This window comes from Desmodus rotundus, chromosome 11, assembly GCF_022682495.2.
Source record: "Desmodus rotundus isolate HL8 chromosome 11, HLdesRot8A.1, whole genome shotgun sequence".
Lineage (NCBI taxonomy): Eukaryota > Metazoa > Chordata > Mammalia > Chiroptera > Phyllostomidae > Desmodus > Desmodus rotundus.
The window spans coordinates 59515567-59536191 of NC_071397.1; the positions used below are offsets into that span (position 1 = coordinate 59515567).

Here is a 20625-nt window from a genome sequence, read left to right on the forward strand (position 1 = left end):
AATAACTGAATTCTATTTTTTAAAAGTATGATTGATATACTTTAACTTAGGAAGCTCGTTCTTGTCACACAGATGAAACAGAACAATACCATGCACAGTCAAGGACTAACTAAGTGAAGATAATAAAGGTTGGGGGACTTCAGAGGAGGAGGATATGAATAGGGGCCTGTAGTAATAATTTAAAATAGCCACCACCCACTTAGAGCTTTCTATCTTCCAAGCAATGAAGAGGCTTTTAAGACTTTTTAGCAAAGGAAGTGACGCGATGAAAGAGGCTTTCCCCTGAAGGTTAATGGAAAGCAGCGCTGTCTACAATGACTTGGTTAAGAGGTAGCATCAGGATGGCGGGGAGAGGCTGTGTGAACAGTGCAAGCCTACGTGATGACAACCGGGACTGTGTCAGGGGAAAGGAGGGGCAGGACTGCACCCCTGGTTAAAAAAAAAAAAAAGATAAAATGTATTATCCTTAGTCTGATCTGAAAATACCAAGGTTTTTAGTCAAAGTCAAAGAAATCTTTTCAAGATTCAACTGCCCCCTACTTAATGACAAATTGTGAGATATATGACTGTAATTATAATACATAGTAATTATAATAGTGAAATATATAATAAAACAATATGCCAAACTGGAAAAGTCAACTAATCTTGGCTACATTATTAAAAGCAAGTTCTCCTCTACCTCCACTCCTAGACAAATGGCCTGTAGTTCCTCTGAATTTGTTTTTCTACGCTCTCCCAAGTCTGAGAGGTTATCAGAAAGGTCTGATAATCTTCATAATGATGCTATTTGCTTTAGGGGAGCAGGGAAGTACTAGTAACATATCCTAAGTAAGTTCTGTAGGATGGTAACCAAGAAGACTCCCAAGAAAGGAAAGTGCTGCTTCTCATTCAACAAAAACTTTGTTTTAAAAGATGAAGATCCAAATACCCCCAAAATCTAATAAACATTTTGTTTAATACTGATTAGCGTGCCTTTAAAACTTATATTCTTATTTTTAAAAATCTATTATTCTAGAAAAGTGTACACAGGTATCTGAGTAAGTCACGTGAAATATGGAAAACACTCAGTTTGGAGAGTCGCCCCTGAAACAAAACCCTGCCAAGACAGATCACGCATTCAAGTCACAGAGGTGCTCAGGAGCAACGGGAATGGAGGGTAAATTCATGCAAATTTCTCAACAAATTTCATTACACCTAAATTGGAGTTAGAGAAGACTAAATTATGCCAGAAAGTATTTAAAAGCTATCTTCCTTTTGAATATAGCAAGAATTTTAAAAATACAGAAAGACACGAATTCTTTAAGTTTTGATTTAGTATACATGAAACCAGACAATGCTAACAATGACAATAGTAATGTGAATCTTAGTCTTTCAGGCAACAAAGTCACTATAACAGGAATATAGCCAATGCTTACTTAATCTAGCCATTTATTTGTAAATATGCAAACTACTTCAGCGACTTCCAAGAAACAGCATTACTCTCTCATGAGAAATAATATGACTTGGTAAAGTCATCTTTGAAACTGCCCTTGTTACTTTTAAAAAATGTTAGTCATTTCTTAAATATACCAAATGGAATATAAAATTGGGGTGCTACTGGCTGGCTGCTCCCCTTCTCTCCTTTGGTCATGCACCCTCACCAATGAAATAACTTTTTCCTATATGGAAAAGTTATGTTGATATTGGAACTACATTAAACAGAACCAAATTTGTCTTAAGTTAAATTTGTAACATTCGGTAAACCTTAAACACATTTTCGTAAACTGACAGTTCAAGAGTGACACCAATTCTTATGGATGTGTGCTACAAGTACAAATCAATGCAGGCTAATGGTGATATCAATTTTATACCTAGGAAATAAAATAAAGAGAAAAGATCTATTGCCAGTACAAATAGATTAGCCAAAGTCGACAAATCAAAAAAATGCTGACTTACTGTAGCACACAATGTATGAACTTAAAGAGTAACAAGCACAGCCACATCACTAAGGTCAACTCTGATTCTCATGAGTTACATAAGATACATAAAGTAACAAAGAATACACGGCAGTTATTAAAGAGCATAGGCTTTGCAGCCAAGCACACTGACTTCAAGTCCAGGTTCTGTCATTTATTATGGGACCATAAGCACAATTATCTAACATTCCTGAACCTCAGTTTCCTCAACTGTAAAACAGAAATGATCACACACACTCACACACTCTCTCACACACACACACACACACACACACACACACATCTATGCATGAATATAAATGGAGGCAATATCTACATCACAGAGTTTCTGAGGTAAAAGACATGCACAGCAAAATCATGCTACACATGACTTACACACATGTCCTAACACACAGATCACCATCACCATGATTAACAGTTTTAATGTTGTAATGGATGTTTTAACTTAATACCATCCCAACTTAGCAGACATTTTATTTGCTTTTACTTTCAACCTATTTTCTCTAAGTTCCCTTGTCTGTATGCAATTCAGTTTATGTTGCTAATGTATTTTGGTATGGCAAGAGAAAAGAAGGCAGTCATTTTACGACTAAATTTAAAACTACTGTAGAAATTACCAGCCAGAGCTAAATTTATAAAAGGAAATATTGATAAAATGGACCTCATCCAAAAAAAAAAAAAAAAAAAAAAAAAAACCCTTCTGCTCTGCAAAAGATCCTGTGACGATGATGAAAAGATAAGCCACAGACTGGGAGAGAATATCTGTAAACCACATAGACGTATAAAAAATTCTAAAAATGCAACAGTAAAAAAAAAAAAAAACAAGCAAAGAATTTGGTTCCAAAATGGGCAAAAGAGCATGGACGTTTGGTCAAGATGGTGGTGTAAGTAAAGGCAATACTCGTATCCTCTCACAAATACATCAAAATTACAACTAAAGTACAGAACAACCATCGTTCAGAATTCCGGAAATTAGCTGAATGGAAGCCCTACTACTAGGGATTTAAAGGACCAGCCACACTGAGACTGGTAGAAGGTGCTGGCCCCACACCCATGTGTGGCAGATAATAATTGGGAGGGATATCTTGGCTGCAGAGGTCCTCCCTGAGGAGCAAATGGTCCCAGCCTTATGTCAGGCCCCCCAGCCCACAGTTCCAGGAAGACAAGTCCCCATACCTTCTGGCTGTAAAATCCAGCAGGGATTGTGGCTCAGTGAGATGAAGGGATTCTAGAGTCCTAGGCAGATCCTCTCAAAGGGTCTGTGCATGGACTTACACAGACTCCCTCTCTGAGCTCTAGCGCTGGGACAGCAACTCAAAAGACACCAGGGACATATTGGGGGGAACTAAAGAGTCTGGCATCAGGGCGAGAGCTGGGGGAACAGCTTTCTCCCAGACAGAAGTGCTGACAGGGAACATTGTTCCTGTTCTGAGTACCCCCTCCCAGAGCTGGCTGGCCAGCAGGTACTGTATCTCAGACTCTATTGACCTGGCTATCACTGTTTGCTCTGCCCTGGTGATTCCCTGAGACCCTGCCCCAACCAGCTTGTGGGCCTACCCAAGCTGTTTCCAGTGACTTTTCCATACAAATGGCCTGTCTTGGCTCATGCTTCAGATTGCCCTAAAATCTCTCAAACAAGCAGTATCTGGCCTCGGCATACCCCATACCTCACAGTAAGTGGCCCCAGGCCTGACACTAGCAGCAACTGGCCTTGGTTCTCAGCTTGGCCTTGCCTGGGCACCTCCAAGACCAGCACGAGTAGCAACCTGCTGCAGATCACTCTATAGCTCAAACCAGGTGTCCTTGGGCAAAAGAAAGGAGGCAGTTGACCTTGGCCTGCACTCCACAGGAGGCCCCAGAACCAGAGTACCAGGTAGATATCTTCAGACCACGTCGAAACACCACCCAACTATCTCCACAAGTGACACACTCAAGGGATGGAGGCAGTGGGCACCAGAGACCCACTGACCTAAGTCCTGCTCAATGAGGTGAGCCCCCTGCACAGCTGATTTTCCATGGCGGTCAGAGGTCAGTGGTCAGAGACAGTCCTTGCAAGCCGATTGGCCTGGGGATAAATCCCTACCATTGATATGCAAACAGCAATCAAGGCTCAACTACAACAGGAGGGTGCACACAGCCCGCATGTGTGGGGGTGCCCTAGGAGTGCCCAGCTCAGGTGACTGCAGAGGCTGTGCCACTACAGAACACCTACTACATCAGACCGCTCTACCAAGCCAAGAAGCTAGAGCAGCTCTACCTAATACATAAAAACACACACAGGGAGGCTGCAAAAATGAGACAAAGAAACATGCTCCAAATGAAATAGAACAATACTCTACAAAAAGAACTAAACAAAATGGAGTCCAGCAGTCTATCAGGTGCAGAGTTCAAAACACTGTTTGTAAGGAGGCTCAATGAATGCAGTGAGAACTTTAACAGCATAAAAAAGGACACGGAAACCATAAAAAAGAACCACTCAGAAATGAAAGATACACTAACTGAAAGGAATGATTTACAGAAAATCAACAGCAGAGTGGATGAAACCAAGGACCAAATCAGAGATCTGGAATATAAGGAAGCAAAAAGCATCCAATCAGAACAACAAAAAGAAGAAAAGATCCAAAAGAACTGAGGAAACTCGGGGACAACTTCAAGCATATCAACATCTGCATCATAGGGTGTGGGAAGAAGAGAGAAAACAAGAAACTGAAAACCTATTTGAAAAAACAGTGACAGAAAACTTCCCTAACCTGGTAAAGGAAATAGACATATAAGTCCAGGAAGCTCAGAGGGCCCCAAACAAGATGAACATTGAAAGAGACCCACATCAAGACACATCATAGTTAAAATGCAAAAGGTTAAAGACAAAGAGAGAATCTTAAAGCATCACTGGAAAAGCAGTTAGTTTACCCGCTTGGTAGCTCCCATAAGATTTGTCGGCTGATTTTTCAAGAGAAACTTTGCACGCCAGAAGGGAGTGGCAAGAAATATTCAAAGTCATGAAAAAAAAAGGACCTATAACCAAGATTACTCCATCATTTAGATCAGAAGGACATAAAGAGCTTTACAGACGAGAAAAACCCAAAGGAGTTTATCACTATCAAATCTGTATTGCATGAAATATTAAAGAGTCTTCTGGAAGAAGGAAAAAAAAATAAAAATATGCACAATAAAATGGCAATAAATATATATCTATCAACAACTGAAACTAAAAATCAAATAAGTGAACAAGCAGAACACAGATACAGAGGTCATTATGACTGCTGCCAGATGGGAGGGGTGTTAGGGGAATGAGTGAAAAAGGTAAAGGGGTTAAGAAGTACAAATTGCTTGTACGGTAATGTAAAGTGCAGCATACAGAACACAGTCGATGATATTCTAATAACTGTATGGTGTCACAGGGGTATGAGGGTTATAGAGATGATCCCTTAGTAAATTATATAGTGTCTAATCACTGACATGTACACCTGAAACTACTATTGTACTGGGTTGGCCAAAAGGGTTGTTGGTTTTTCCTGTAAGATGGCTTTAGCAGTGCTTAGTTATAGTTAACTTCATTTGAACAATTTTGTCAGATTGTATTGTGATGGCTGTCATATCAGTGTGCATTTAAAAATAACAAAATTTGCAAATTTTGGTGTAGCCATTTTAATATTGAAGATGGAAGAAGATACACATTTTTGGCATATGCTTTATTAATAACTTCAAAAAAGGTAAAAATGCAACTGAAATGCAAAAAAGATTTATGCCGTGTATGGAGAAGGTGCTATGACTGATCCAATGTGTCAGAAGTGGTTTGTGAAATTTTGTGCTGGAGATTTCTCGCTGGACGATGCTCCACAGTCAGGATGACCAGCTGAAGTTGACAGCAATCAAACTGAGACATTAACTAAGAACAATCAACATTATACCAAGTGGGAACAGCCGACATACTCAAAATATCCAAATCAATAAAGTTATTGGTGAAAATGAAAAATGTGTCTTTTATTTTATGAAAAAAACCACACAGACTTTTTGGCCAACCCACTATATCAACTGTAATTGAAAACTAAAAACAATGATTTACATTTAAAAAAATGGGCAAATGACAGACATTTCACCAAAGAGGATATAGATGGCAAATAAGCACATAAAAAATTGACACATCATAAGCCATTAAAAAATACAAATTAAAACAACAATGCAGTATCACTACACACCTACCAGTATGTCTAAAATTAAATAATTGCAGTAACACCAAATGGTGGGGAGCATATGTAAAAAGTAATTTAAATTTTTTAAAAAGAATTAGTTAATTTATAGAGGGAGGGAGGGAGAGAGGGAGAGAAACTCAATCGGCTGCCTCTTACACACCCCCAGCTGGGGACCTGGCCTGTAACCGAGGCATGTGCCCTGACCAAGGATGGAACCGGCGACCTTTCAGTTCACATACTGGTGCTCACTCACTCAGCCGCACCAGCCAGGGCTGGAGGAAGTAGTTTAGTGATACAGCTGATACAGCTGGTACAACTGTAAAATGGTACAGTCCCTCCAGAAAGAATATGGTAGTTTCTTACACAAATAAACATGAATTTACTAGCAATTGTACTTCTGAGTATTCCCAGAGAAATGCAAGTTTATGTTCTCAAAAATAAAAACCAATAAAAAACTCTCCAAACTTGTACATATATGTTCCTATCAGCTTTACTCATAATATCAAACACTGGAAATAATCCCAATGTCATTCAATAGGTGAATGGTTAAACTATCTGTGGTACATTCATACCATGAAATACTACTCAGCAACAATAATTTTAATACTTACTAATACATGCAACAACTTGTATGGAGCTCAAGAGAATTATGTTGCATAAAAAAACCCGAACTCAAAGTTATACACTGTATGATTCTATTTACATAATATTAGTAAAATGACAAAATTTTAGAAATGAACAAATTAGTGGTTGTCAGAGGTTAGGGTGATTGGGAAATGAGGTAGGCAAGATGGGTAGCTGTGGCTATAAAAGGGTAGCCTTTGTGATGGAACAAAACTAATGAAGTATGCGTAAGGTTTGTGGACTGTATTAACGTCGATTTCCTGGGTAGGATGTGCTATGGTTACAGATGATGCCACCAATGAGGGAAACTGAGACAGGGTATACAGATCATCCTGCATTATTTGTTACAATTGTATGTAAAGATTATATGTTAATCCATATAAAGCATTTAGAACAAAGTCTAGCAGGCAGTAAATGCTCAGTGAGTATCGTTACTGTTCTTATTAAATGTGACTTGACACTCCATAAAGATTCATGAAATACTAGTATGTATTTTGTATTGAGTTGTAATACAAAACATGGAAGATTTTAAGAAGATACTATACTCATTTTGAAGTCACCCTGTCACTACATAATATCAGTACTAATTTTGTTGTTTTGGTCACATATATTGTATCAACATAAAATATGAATTAGAAATGCAGTTTTTGTTAAAAAATAACAATTTTTAGCTAGAAGGGTATATATATCCTGCTCATTGACCATGGGGTCAATGACCATGAAGAGGAGGAACAGTCACATCTGATAGTAAAGGGGGATGCTACTCACTGAAACAAAGTGATTAAACGTTATGAAGGAGGGCAGGGTGGGAGCCTGAGCCGGGAGAAGGGAGCTCAAAAGCAGGCAGCAGGCAAGGTCTGTGTGGGGAGCAGGCGAGTAGGAAGGCAAGACGCAGCCCCTTTCCTCCCCAGCCAGCCAACAGCAGTTTGTTCTCTTCCTCCGCAAACCCTGTCCCCAAATGGCAAGAACATTGTCCAGGATGAGGGGAGCATCATTCTTTTCTGGAAGCACAAGGTGCATGGGGAGTGTTCCTACAGGTGGGGAATGGTGGACAATGTGTATTCTACCTCGATAACCCAAGAGACTATGAGCAGACATGACGTCATGGCATCAGTTAATGACAGTATTTTTAAACTACACAAAAGTGGAACAGGTTTGTTCAGGAGTGGCCTATTGCCAGGACATGCTCTTTCCAGATTGCACTAGTTTGAAGAAAGTAAAATTTCAGGCAAAGTTGGAGCATTTCAAGCAAAGTTGGAGCCTGAGTATATTCACAATTTTAAACTTCTGCAAGCATCATTTAAGAGAATGAATGTTAATAAGGGAATTCTAGTGGAGAAGCTAGTGAAAGGACGTTTCTAGGACAACCTGGACTTCATTCAGTGGTTTAAGAAATTCTGTGATGCTAAAATGGGAAGGAGAACGATCCTGTAAAGCACGACAAGGGCAAGATGCAATCCCTCCCCCCGACCCTGGCAAACAGATCTTCAACCTGCCAAAAAAGACTCACCATGCAAGCTCCCCCACAGTGCAAACAACCCAACAGCAGGCACAGCTTAATCACGTCCAGCATATAAACCAGGATCCACACCTTCTTGTCCCTCGTCAGCCAAAAGAGCTTCATCCAGCAGCTCAGCATCCAAACAGTATAAAGATTTGGGAACACAGGTGATACAGCTTAATGAACAAGTCTATTCATTAAAACTTGCCCTTGAAGGTGCGGAGAAGGAAAGGGATTTCTACTTCACAAAGTTGAGAAAGATTGAGCTACTCTGCCAAGAGCAAGAGCAGGGGCAGGAAAACAACGACCTCATGCAGCGACTAGTGGAAGCTCTCTACCGCCTCAGATGAGCGCGGGGGTCACCCCAAAGAGCCTGAAGCAGAGGAACACGCCCACGCACAGCAGCCCCAGCAGCGTGAAGACTACTGACCCATCTTGGCAGCTCTTGACACTTCCATTTTGTGTGAGAACTTTTCTTCTGGAGAATTGGAACACATGAGGCGTCAAGCTCAACAGAAACCAGCTGTTCCTAGTCCGCCAGTAACAACAATGCACTGTCCCACACACATGCCGGCCACTGCACTCGGCCCCATTTCCTTTGCCAAGACAGAGCAGTCGGCTATCTGGCGGCGGACCTGAGAGAGATCATGGGGTCACACACCTTCAACTTCACCACACGGCTGCGCGAGATGGGTTCTGCTCTCTTCATTTCTTTCTACAACTACTCTCCCCACCCTGTGACCACTACCAACACTCTCTTTTTATCCTGGTGTAAAACAATGGTAATTTGATACATGGTGTTTATATTGGCATTTCTCAACCCTGTGTCACTGAACCTCACGCACATTTGTAGTGCTTTAATGTTTGCAAGTCTAACCTTTGATCACAAATTTGGTAAAATAATAAACTGGAACAAAGAAAAATAGTTATGAAAGATAAAAACTTAAAAATTCAGAAAGGATGCAAACTTAAAGATGCCCAGTAGATGCGTGATGACTCTCTGGGTTGTGAAACTTGCAAATGGCCTAACTGAAAGGTGGGGGAAGGTTGCGTGAGCGTGTGTGGTGGTGGTTGTGCCTCCTATTGACACAGCAGGCAAAACCTGGTGATAGGGGCCCAGGTTGTTAAACAGTTTGGATGGAATCATCCCAGGAGTAGTACCCAGGTTCAGGAGCTCCAACCAATGTCTTGCACCACTGTAAACTGAACCCATAACATCATTTACTCCAGTGAGCCTTAGATAGGCATTCGGTTCTTGGTTGGACTGAAGAAACAAATACATTGATACTCTACATATGTTGTATTTTTTTAGGCGTAGCAGTAAGTTTTGATGTGATCAGCTATTGTGTGTATGCTTTGCTTTTTAAGTCTTATGAAATAGGATTTACTACTTTTATAAGCAAAATTTATTTAATTCCCAAGAGTTGCTTAAGTATATCAAAGAATTCACTTGCTAGATTTGTAGGTGTTTTTAATTTTTTTACTCACCTGAGGATATGTTTACTGATTTTAGAGAGGGAGGGAGAGGGAGAAACATCAATTGGTTGCCTCCCGTACGCATCCTGACTAGGGAATCCATGACCTAGGTAGAACTGAACCCGTGACCTTTCGCTGTTTGGGAAGTTGCTCTAACCAACTAAGCCACCCTGCCAGGACTGTAAGTATTTTTTTTTTTTTTAAAAATCAGCTATACTGAACTGTAACTGGAATTATCAATATCTATTTATTTATCATTAAAGAAAGTAAATAGATTTACTTCATTAGATAACTAGTACTATGTGTTTTAGAAGAATTAAATCTGGAAAAGGAATGAATTAAGGAATATCAAGAAGTGAAAAAGATTGCTCTCACTGTTCTATAAAAATTACTATATTTATAACTAGCATAATTGAACTGAAAGGCCTTAGAAAAACTAGATTTTACAATGTACAAGTCTAGTAACCCATAAATAACTGTAAGCATGCCGCCCACCAACAAACGCTACCTCCAATATTAAAAATCCCACCAATTACAGGGCTATCAAAAATCAGTGTATTTTCACTTGCCACACAATTTTAAATTAATGAACTAAATTTATTATATTTGAAAAGTTTTATATAATAAATAGGAAAAGCTTCATTAATACTAAAGTGGTGGCAATCATGAATACCAGTAAAACTTTTCTTACAGATCCTTGTTAAAGAGAACGAAACCACAATACTTTACTTTTGAGAATAACATAGTGCTGATATTCCACTAATAGTGGTGACAGGCATTACAATGATATAAAAATACATAAATTGCAACGGCTATTTTATTTATGCTAAAAAATATATTTGAGATTTCTTATGACAAAGACATGCAAATAATAACAAAAACTATTAACACACATATAGTCTGTGTTAAAACAAAAATAGACAAACAACCAAGCTCATAGATACAATAGAATGGCGGTTGGGGAGGGATAGGTAAACTGTGTTTTTGTTTCAACAAATTGAAAAAATTTTTAAAGAGGACTAATCCTACTGCAGTCTATAATATGAATTGGAATTGGTGAGAGACCAGAGAATTGGGGAGTCCCTTTAGTTTGCTCGAGAAATATTGAGGATATCAACTTGGATGGTGGCAAAGAAAATGGAGAGAATAGATATAAGAGACGTGGATAAATGATGTGACTTGAAAATAGACTGGTGTCATTCGTTGATTTATTCATTTGTTTGTTCTTACTTTAATCCATCTCTTTTATTGTATCAAGAACTCATTAGAGGTACTCAGCAAAAAATGAGAGTTTCTGCCCTCACAAAGCTCTCTGACCAGCCCTAAGTAGCTCCTTTAATCTAGCAACTTAAAAATTAGTCCCACTCTCTAAGTGTTCACAGCCGCCATCCAGAACCACATCCTTTCATATTCCCTCTGCTTCCCAGCCTGTTCCCAAACCTCCCAGTTTCTTCTTACTTTCTGGACCATGGTTCCATCCCACTCCCTTGGCAGCACTCCAGCTCTCATCTTTGGCTTCACTTCTTAGATTCACTTCCTACTTCCTATTTTGTGTTAGGGCTGATTTCATAAATTCTTGGCTAGTCTAGCCAAGCCCTGTGGTCTCTGCAACTAGGCACAGTTCTTACAGCTGCCTTCCATCCCCCAAAGAGCACAGCACTCAAGAGTCCAGCCATTACAAAACAACAACGACAAAAAGAATTATCCCAATAGTAGTATCCCGGCTCAGGGCCTCTGACTAATGACCAGAGAGGGCAGGGGTAAGTTGTATCATAAATCTCTATTCATTAAACACTTATTGAGCAGTTTCTAGGTTACCACTACGCTTAGGGGATACAGGATGAGAAAAGCACACATAAACAAATAATTGCCATACAGTGTTCAGTTATAACAGAAATATGTACAAAGCACAAAGAGAAAATTTAAAAGCCCAAGTGAGCGCATGCACTCACGCACACACACACACGCACACACCCACACACTCTCCCAGAATCTCAAGCACAAAATTTAATTCTGGACTTTTTGGTAGCTAGAACAAAACCGAAAATAAACTTGCCAAAATCAAAACTGGCTATATAATTTCATTTTCTAAGAGAGGAAGATGTACCTGTAGGTCCAAAGTAAAACATCCTGTACCAGTAGGTACAAAGTAAAACGTGCTAAGTATGGTAGAATGTAATGTATTAAAACAGTAGGGAGTTTCAAAAGAGGATGAAAACAAAGGAGGGAATATAGAAAGAAGGTCTTCAAGATTGCAACTTAAAATAGATAATATTTTTTAAAACAGAGAAAGAGATAAGGTCTTTCAGGCATAGTTCAGCACCAATCCTTCCCTTTCACGAGCCCCCTCCTTACTAAAGTATTCAGAGGGCAGCTGGAATATAATGGTGCCTGTGAGAAATTAGTGGATAAGGGAAGAAAAGGGGGCTCAGAGTTTAGCAATATAGACCTTGTAATGTCAAATGCAGTGGGGGATTAAGAAAGGCTTGGTTGGAATCCCAACTTACAACACAACTGACTGTGAACTATGGCAAATTACATCAATCTTTGGGAGTCTGTTTCTGAATCTGAAAAGTGGGCAAAATATATATCTTTAAAAGAGTGCTGTGACCATTAAGTAAGAGGAGATCCATAAATCATCTTATACAACAGGTGCTTAACAATGATTAGTTCTTTTCATTCCTCCGTTTTAAACCTCGGTTGAGTGTGGAACCACTAACAAAGAGAATGAAAAAAAATTGGTATCGAACCACCGGTTCCCTCTGAAGTCTTGTTAATTAGAATAAATACGTGGCACAAATAAAAACAGGGGTTTACACAGGATATGCTCCCAGACTTTACCAACAGACACATGATACGCGCTTCAAACTGTCACATGCACATTTGGTCTAAGATATATTCATGCATGTCCAATTCTGCACCACATGCTATTCAAAAGAAGCCTCATATTAAAATTAGCTTAAGAATATACACAATTACAATACCTCATTAAATAAAAAGAACAGACCATTTTCAAATGAATGCTTTTAGACCTTTACAGTAAACAGTCCTTTTGGTTGTGGGAAGTGGGGAAACAGAGGGGAGCAGGGTGGGGAGTCTGTGCCACTTAATCAGACTACTTCTATTCTTTATGTAGGGACATAGGAGGCTTGAAAATAAGCACTTTCTGTAGTTGCACTACCAGAGCCTGAAGTCCACTTTTAATATTCCCGACAACGCAAAAAAATAATAATTAACATTTGAAAAGCTGTCATTATTCTAGTCAGGGACACTTAATCCTCAAAGCAGCAGTATTTTAATTGAGACTATGATTAAATGAAAGCACCCACCAGAATTATATCCACACATCTGGTTTGAAGTTTATGTTTTGTCTTATTTAAATTGTTATATTTATTGTAATTCGGTCTAGACAATGCCAAATGTATTTTGTCGCATAAATAGTTAAGGCAAATTTTCTTCAAATACAGGCAACAGTTTGTATCGTCTTCATATCCTCTCATTGAATAAAATGTGTTACAGGGAAGCACCCTTTTCCTTTTGGTCAAGGCTGAGATCGACTTGGTGCTGTTTATAAATTATAGACAAATTATAAAACAAGATACATCACTTTAGATTTTTTATATGAAATTATTAGTAGAGCGGCCAAATGAGTAGCTTCCGACATAAATGCTATATTGATGTTTTTAGCAATAATTATCTAACTTTTTCTAAGGTTTCTTCAAAAAGATTTCAAAATTATAACAAGGGAATCAGTTTAAACTTCATTGTCCATGAGAGCTTTAAAATGTCTTTGCTAATTTTTCCAAAGCCACACTAAAAAGGTAGGCTAATACAAGAGTAGTGTAATTAATTAATAAACTGTTTTCTATTGAAGAATCAAATGACACTTTTATATAGGGGCGATTTCTATCTTTATGTAAGTATACTTATATAAAATAATTAAGCAGTACTTTAAAAATGTACAAATAAATCAAAGTAGCAAGAAGAAACATCTGAGTAAAGGAGGTCATGATGACCTCAGAATTCTCAGAATTCAAATTCTGTTCTCTTGATGTGCAGTCAAGTGTCTCATCCACCAGAAAAAAATGTTTCTAAATCCAGCTCAGGATGTAAAGAAGTTCTACAGAGATTCCCAGCCCTCTGGGCAAGGTCTGTGGGTTTTACAGTGAACGCTAAATAAAATGTGTAACATGGGAGTGTTGATAACTGTTTCGGACACAAATAAATGGACTTGGATTTGGCAATGGTTTCTTAGATATGAAAACCCAAAATCACAAGCAACAAAAACAAGAACAAAAAGAACAGAACTTCATAAAATGAAACATTTTTGTATTTCAAAGGACACCATCAAGAAAAGCTGGAAATTTACAGTATGGGAGAAAATATTTGTAAATCATATACCTAATAAGAGAATAGTATCCAGAATATATAAAGCACTTTTACAAGTTAATAATAGAAAGACAATACAATTTAAAAAATGAGCATAGGAATTAAAGATATTTCTCCTAAGATGATGTAAAAATGGCTAGTAAGCCCATGAAAAGATGTTTAATTAATAATTAGGGAAGTACAATCAAAACCAAAATGATATGCCCCTTCATGTCCACTAAGATGGCTATAATTAAAATGACAGAAAATAGCCCTGGCTGGTGTGGCTAAGTGGCCTGAGTGCCAGCCTGCAAACCAAAGGATTGCTGGTTTGATTCCCAGTCAGGGCTCATGCCTGGGTTTCAGGCCAGGTCTCCAGTAGGGGCAAGTGCGAGACAACTGATTGACATATCTCTCACACACTGCTGTTTCTCTCCCTCTCTTTCTTTGCCCCCTGCCCCTTCTCTATAAATAAATAAATAAATAACTTTTTAAAATAAGAGAAAAATAACAATACTGGCAAGAATGTGGACAAATCGGAACCCTCATACATTGCTGATGAGAATTCAAAATGGTGCAGAAACTTTGGAAAACAGTCTGGCAGGTCCTCAAAAGGTTAAACAAAGAATTACCACAGTAATTCTTTTTTTTTTAATAACCTAGTAATTCCACTCCTAAGTATCTACCCAAGAAAACTGAAAATATATGTCCATATAAAAATTTCTGTATTAACATCCATGGCAGCTTTATTCATAATAGCTAAAAGGTAGAAACAATTCAAATGTCCATCAGTTTTTAAATGGAAAACCAAAATGTGATTTCTCCATAGAATGGAGTATTACTTGGCCAAAAAAATGAATGCACTGAAATATGCTACATTATTGATGAACCATGGAAATATAATGCATTTGAAAGAAGTGAAACATAAAAGGCCATGTATTAAAGACTCCCTTTTCACAGAATGTTCAGAATGGGTAAGTCCATAGAGTTAGAAGGTAGATTAGTGGTTGCCAAGGGATGGAGGAAAGGGAGAATGAGGAGTGACAGCTAACAGGGTATGGGGTTTCATTTTGAGGGAATAAAACTCATTCTGGAATTAGAGCAGGCCCTTGAATAACACTGTTTCATTATACTATTAATGAGATGCTGGAGAATTTAATTCTTCTTTGTATCAATTAGCCTAGGATAAAATTGGTTTTATTATATGTAGTTTTGCTTAAAGTCACAGAACCTATCAAATGCATTAAATGAGGAACTACTGTATATAGTACTGATGGTTGCACCAACTCTGTACATATTTTAAAAAAATCAATGACAGTACACTTTAAAAGGGTGAGTTTTATGGTATCAAACCTATACCTCGATAAAGCTGTTATTAAAAAGTAAATGTAAGTAAAAAGTCCTCGTGTGGGTAGTAGGGGGAGCACTTCTGGGTTGATAGCCCAGGGTCATCATAGTTTGATTTGTAACTATCATACATGTCTGTTTCATACGTTTTTTTAAAAAAACAATGATTATATTTCAAAAAAATATTTTCAATGTTTTAAACATTTTTTGAAGGAAGTCAAGAGCTCCCAAACAATAAGGATGAAAGAAATACTCCTGTCCTTAGCGATCCAAAACATCGCAGGTTTCTCTTTAAGAAGCTGTAGAGCATCATGGCAGTTTTAAAGTTGTCTGTGGGGATTTAAGTAACTTTGCCTTAATCGTTCAGCAGAACATATTTAAAATTCACGTTCTGACACTTAAAATGAAGCCAAAAAGTTTTAAAATTACAAATGCTAGCTTAAAAGAGGGAAGGTTTACTAAAATAGATTCGGAATTTAATAATAAATAGTAATCTATCTTACCAAATTCAGTGTCTGGATCATTAAAAAATGTCTTTATTGATAAACTGCTGCCCAGACTGTAGGCTCATTATGTCTTCTGTTTCTGAGCTTTCCCAGAACCCTCTCTACCAGTCAGGAGAGCAAAGGAACTCCGCATTATCCTACTCCTTCCTTACTAGCTTGGAAGTTCTGATTCCCACCCACACTGCTGTGACCAAAACGAGGACGGCAGACTTTGCAGTGAGAGGAGCTCTTCCTCTTGCAGATTCACGAGTTAGAATCTGGAATGATACAGAAACAGTACTAAAATGCAGTCAGGCCTTACAGTGTGATATCATAGTTCAATTTTATTATTAATTACATGGCCTATCCTAGGAATTTTATTATTTATAATACAAATCCCTACCTCTATAAAAAATAAAAAATTTGAAACAATATACAAAGAGAGGACTGTCTACAGAATTCAAAGGAGGCTGATGTCTCCCAACAGCATTTTATTTCAAGATCATCTAACATCATCAATACAGCAGATCCAATTACAGTTTCTTTTTCATAACAGAAGTCTTAAAATGGCATAAATATGTTATTTAGTACACTGAAGTGGTGATTTGTAAATAGGGTTTTAAGAGGATTGTATACATCAAAGATTAATTCTTGTGTAATTTAAGTGACAGTTTATCCATCTGAGAAAAAGAAGCCTGCGGTGAGGGGCTGAACAAGAGGCCTTCTGCCCCAAAGAATTCCTTAACAAAAGAGGATACAGTGTGGCTAAAAGCTGTAATCACTGCACTTATTTTAAAGACCTCTTAGGAGCCAGGTCTTAAAAGATGATAAACTTGGCCTCATGAATAGTTATCAGCCAAACTACAAAATAAATGAAAGAGTACGGTATACCAATTTAAAAGACAGTGCTTTATTTAAGGAACAATAAAGTTCCTTAAGTAAAGAAATATTACTTGTTTCAAAAACAGCATCATTATTTCCCAGAATTAATTACAATTAAAGGAAACCTTCCTTATTACACAGAATAATTACAATAATATTTAATGTAACACTGTTAAAACACTCCAAAGTAATAAAACTGTTCATTTACATGTGCCATGGCTTAGGAAGGTATGGAAGTACAAAGATCTAGAAACTTTAAAATGACAATGTGGTAGGGAGAAAAGCAAATTTGTTAGTTCTATCCCATTAAGGATTCCTCAACCAATGTAGACACCGGAGTGTGAGTTACACTTTGATGTGCAGATCCTTTTGAAAGCTACTCTACCCTGTTTTATATGAAGCATCTGTAGCTAAAATGAACACCTAGTGAAGAGTATGAATGGTGCATTACATAAGCAGACGTCAGAACTGTCCCAAGCTGATTCTAAGTTACTTTAAACACGTACGTTCACCGAGTCAGAAATTAGCTATGGTGTACTTCTTAGAAGTAACAGATAATTACCCTCATCATGATGAAAAGGATTTTAAATGTAAGCTAATAGAGGTATTTTTCCTTTAGCAAAGTTCTGCTTTAAGAAGTAAACTTCAAAACTTTAATTAAAATAGGAAATGCTTTACTATGTAATAAAAAACTCTTCAGGTTAGTAAGGCAGAGAAAAGGTGGGCCAGAAAAATGGAAAAAAGGAAGAAAAAAGAAAAAAGGGAAAGGAAGACTAAAAGGATATTGAAATATATTATTTCCTTAAAATTTTATACTAGCAGGAGAAATCCTTTCCTTTAACAAGAAACAGCCAATATATCTTTTATCTATGCTTTGAGAAATTTACACAAAATGTTAATAAGCACTAACTTGAATTTCTGAGTCTTTAGTTTTGAAAACATGCTATTTCTTTAAATATGTTAATTTTCTACATTTCAAATATAATTTCCATACAATGTTTTGAGGCCAAGTTTAATATAATATAAAACATGGTTAAATGAAGTTAAATAATAAATATACATTAGTTTCTCAAAATTTTGTACACATTAACTCAGCCACATATCTAATACACAAATCACTCCTCAGTGAACTCAATCATTTGAAATCTTCAGCTTACTAATTCATAATTTCACAGCTAGTACAATTTTAATTAATTTGTTTTGTACGTAATTATGTCACAACATATGCATGCAGACAGGTGACTTTCATGAAAAGATCACACCCAAGGCAGACACATGGTCTACTCAAATATGGTTTCCAAATGTAGATCCAATTCTGCTGAACTTAATTATGGTCAGACTCATCATTCCACTAATAGAGACCTCTCTCCATCCCTACACCCCCTCAGCAATACACTCACACAGTGGCTCTTTGAACCAGCACTGACCCTCCTTTAAATTTATAGCCTTTTTTGAAGCAGACCTTTGAGAGATACATCCTGTTTAAGACAAGATATACAGTACTCTGTAAAATGCTACCAAGGCATCAAAGTAAGACAATACAATTGAATGTTTAAACTAGGCTATATTTCTTAACAGAGAATTAACATTTTAATATATCACAATCTGTTAAAGAAGCACCCTGACTAAAGATCTGAGTTTCAAATATGTATAGAAACATCTATATCTATATGTGATATCAATATAATTGTAATACACATACCAATATATCAATACATATATACCTGTATTTATATCATCTCTTTAGTATTTGTCTTATTATTATAAGCAATCTGTATAGATCAAAAAACAGAAGTATTATATAATCCCCCACAAAACCTTAAAAATTAAAAACAAACCAAAACAAACCAAATATGATCCAACAACTCAGACATACTTCACCAAAAAGTATGATACCAGAATATGAAATGTCAAACAAAAGTTTCCAGGATCAGGTCAGAAATAAAGAATAGGATATTGGCTTTTGTATTTTTAGTTGATTTTTCCTTCCAATATTCCTAAATAATCATCCTATATATTACCTACGTGAAATTATTACCAAGCCGTTATTTTAAAAGTATGAGTAATTAGACCAAATGCAACTCTCATATTTACCCAAAAGAAGGAACCACTACTAAGAAGCAAAGCCTAGTAATTCTGTTCTTAACAGACAGGTGTTGTGTGTTCTGGCATGTTATATGAAAATCATTTATGAGAAGGACAGAAAAAAATCAGAAGGTAGTTTTCACTATTGGAATAGATAAATGATTAAGCAAATTTTCTAACACCATGAAATTGTCAATACATTAAATGACCACGCTAAGGGGAACCATTTCTGGATGTTGGCATTCTCTGAGATGAAAAGAGACTGAAAAAAAATGTGATAGTAACGAAAGAAACCAATTTGGGTTGAAGGCATGAACATTCTTTATATAGGAACCAAACTTAAGCTTGCAAGTGCCAAGACCTCATTAGGCCAGAAGTAAATCAGGAAGCTAACATCCATGTCAGGGAAAGTTAGGGAACGATGGGAAGACTGAGAGTCAATCACTAAAGCAGCAGCAAGACTCTGGTCGACTGTCCGCAGGTAGAAGGCACACACTGTGTCACCAGGTAGAAACTCAAACACTAACTGCAATGTGAGGTGCTTTCATAAATAGTAATAAGCCCAGAACTGAAAAATATTTTCTTAAAAAGAGGTATATACTAAGATCTTATTTTGTGATACAAATACTCTAGAGTACTTAGGTATAAACAGCTCTATTTTCACTTTAGTCAACAGTTATAACTTTTTAAGCCATCTCACATTTATCCTGAGCTTGTGTTAAATATCAAACTCACCAACTGAAAGACGTCTCATTTTTACTATATCTACTCATGGTCTCAAAGAGGTAGGTGAAATTACCAAAAGCAGAGAATGAGAAAGAAAATACATACCAGTAACTGACAGTAAGGTTAATCTTTACATATGCTAGAATACTATAAAAAACACTAAGCATCTTACTACAATCAACAGTATCTTTGTGGGGGAAGTTAATCTGGCTTCTAATATTATCCTACATTACTACATGCTTAAACATGGGGAGTAAAGTTCATTTTATCTTTAAGTTTGAGAGTTCATGTTTTAATGTGATAACTAAAAATTGCTTAATTGCTAATTAGAAAAAGAACAATTTTGTAAATAGAAGAGAAACAAAACCACATAACTTTAGCTTATCTGTTTCAATCTCTTCACACTAAAGGCAGGATGTTATGTTTTTACTTTCTGTCCATGCATTTTCTCTGTTCGGAGAAAAAAAGGACTAACGGCAGAAAGCAACCAAAAGGGTGGAGTAACAAGGAGTTTGAAGTGTCTGTAGAAAGTGGAAAACAGTCTCAAATGGAAAGTTAAGATACAAAGGGGTAAAAATTAAAAGCAACAAACTTAACAGTACATCAAAAGGAATAGTGATTAAGAGTATGGGCTTTGGACCCATACTGCCTGGATTTAAATCCCAGCTCGTCCACTTACTAAGCTGAGTGGCCCTGGGCGAGTTTCAATAACCAATCTTTATCTCAATTAACCCCATCTATAAAATGGGGACAGTACTAGCGTATATCACAGAGAATAACAGTGAGGATTAAATAAATGAATACGTGTAACATATTTAAAATAACATCTGGAACACAGTAAAGTACTCAATAAATGTGCTTCTATTGTTTGTCTATAATTACCAGCAATATTTTTTATCTTGAAAACACTGAATGAAACAAAGACCTAGCTCAGCACCTTTCAAGTTTTTTCATTTCATGGCACAAACTAATTATTAAAATTC

General features: G+C 37.1%; 1 protein-coding gene and 1 pseudogene across 3 annotated transcripts in view; one reads left to right on the top strand and one right to left on the bottom strand.

Moving 5' to 3' along the window:
* The window catches only part of ATG5 (autophagy related 5), a 119561-nt gene that overhangs the window by 20232 nt on the left and 78704 nt on the right, over nucleotides 1–20625 (bottom strand). The gene's annotated exons all lie outside the window — the stretch shown is intronic.
* Nucleotides 7343–9193, top strand: LOC112296986 (microtubule-associated protein RP/EB family member 2 pseudogene; annotated as a pseudogene).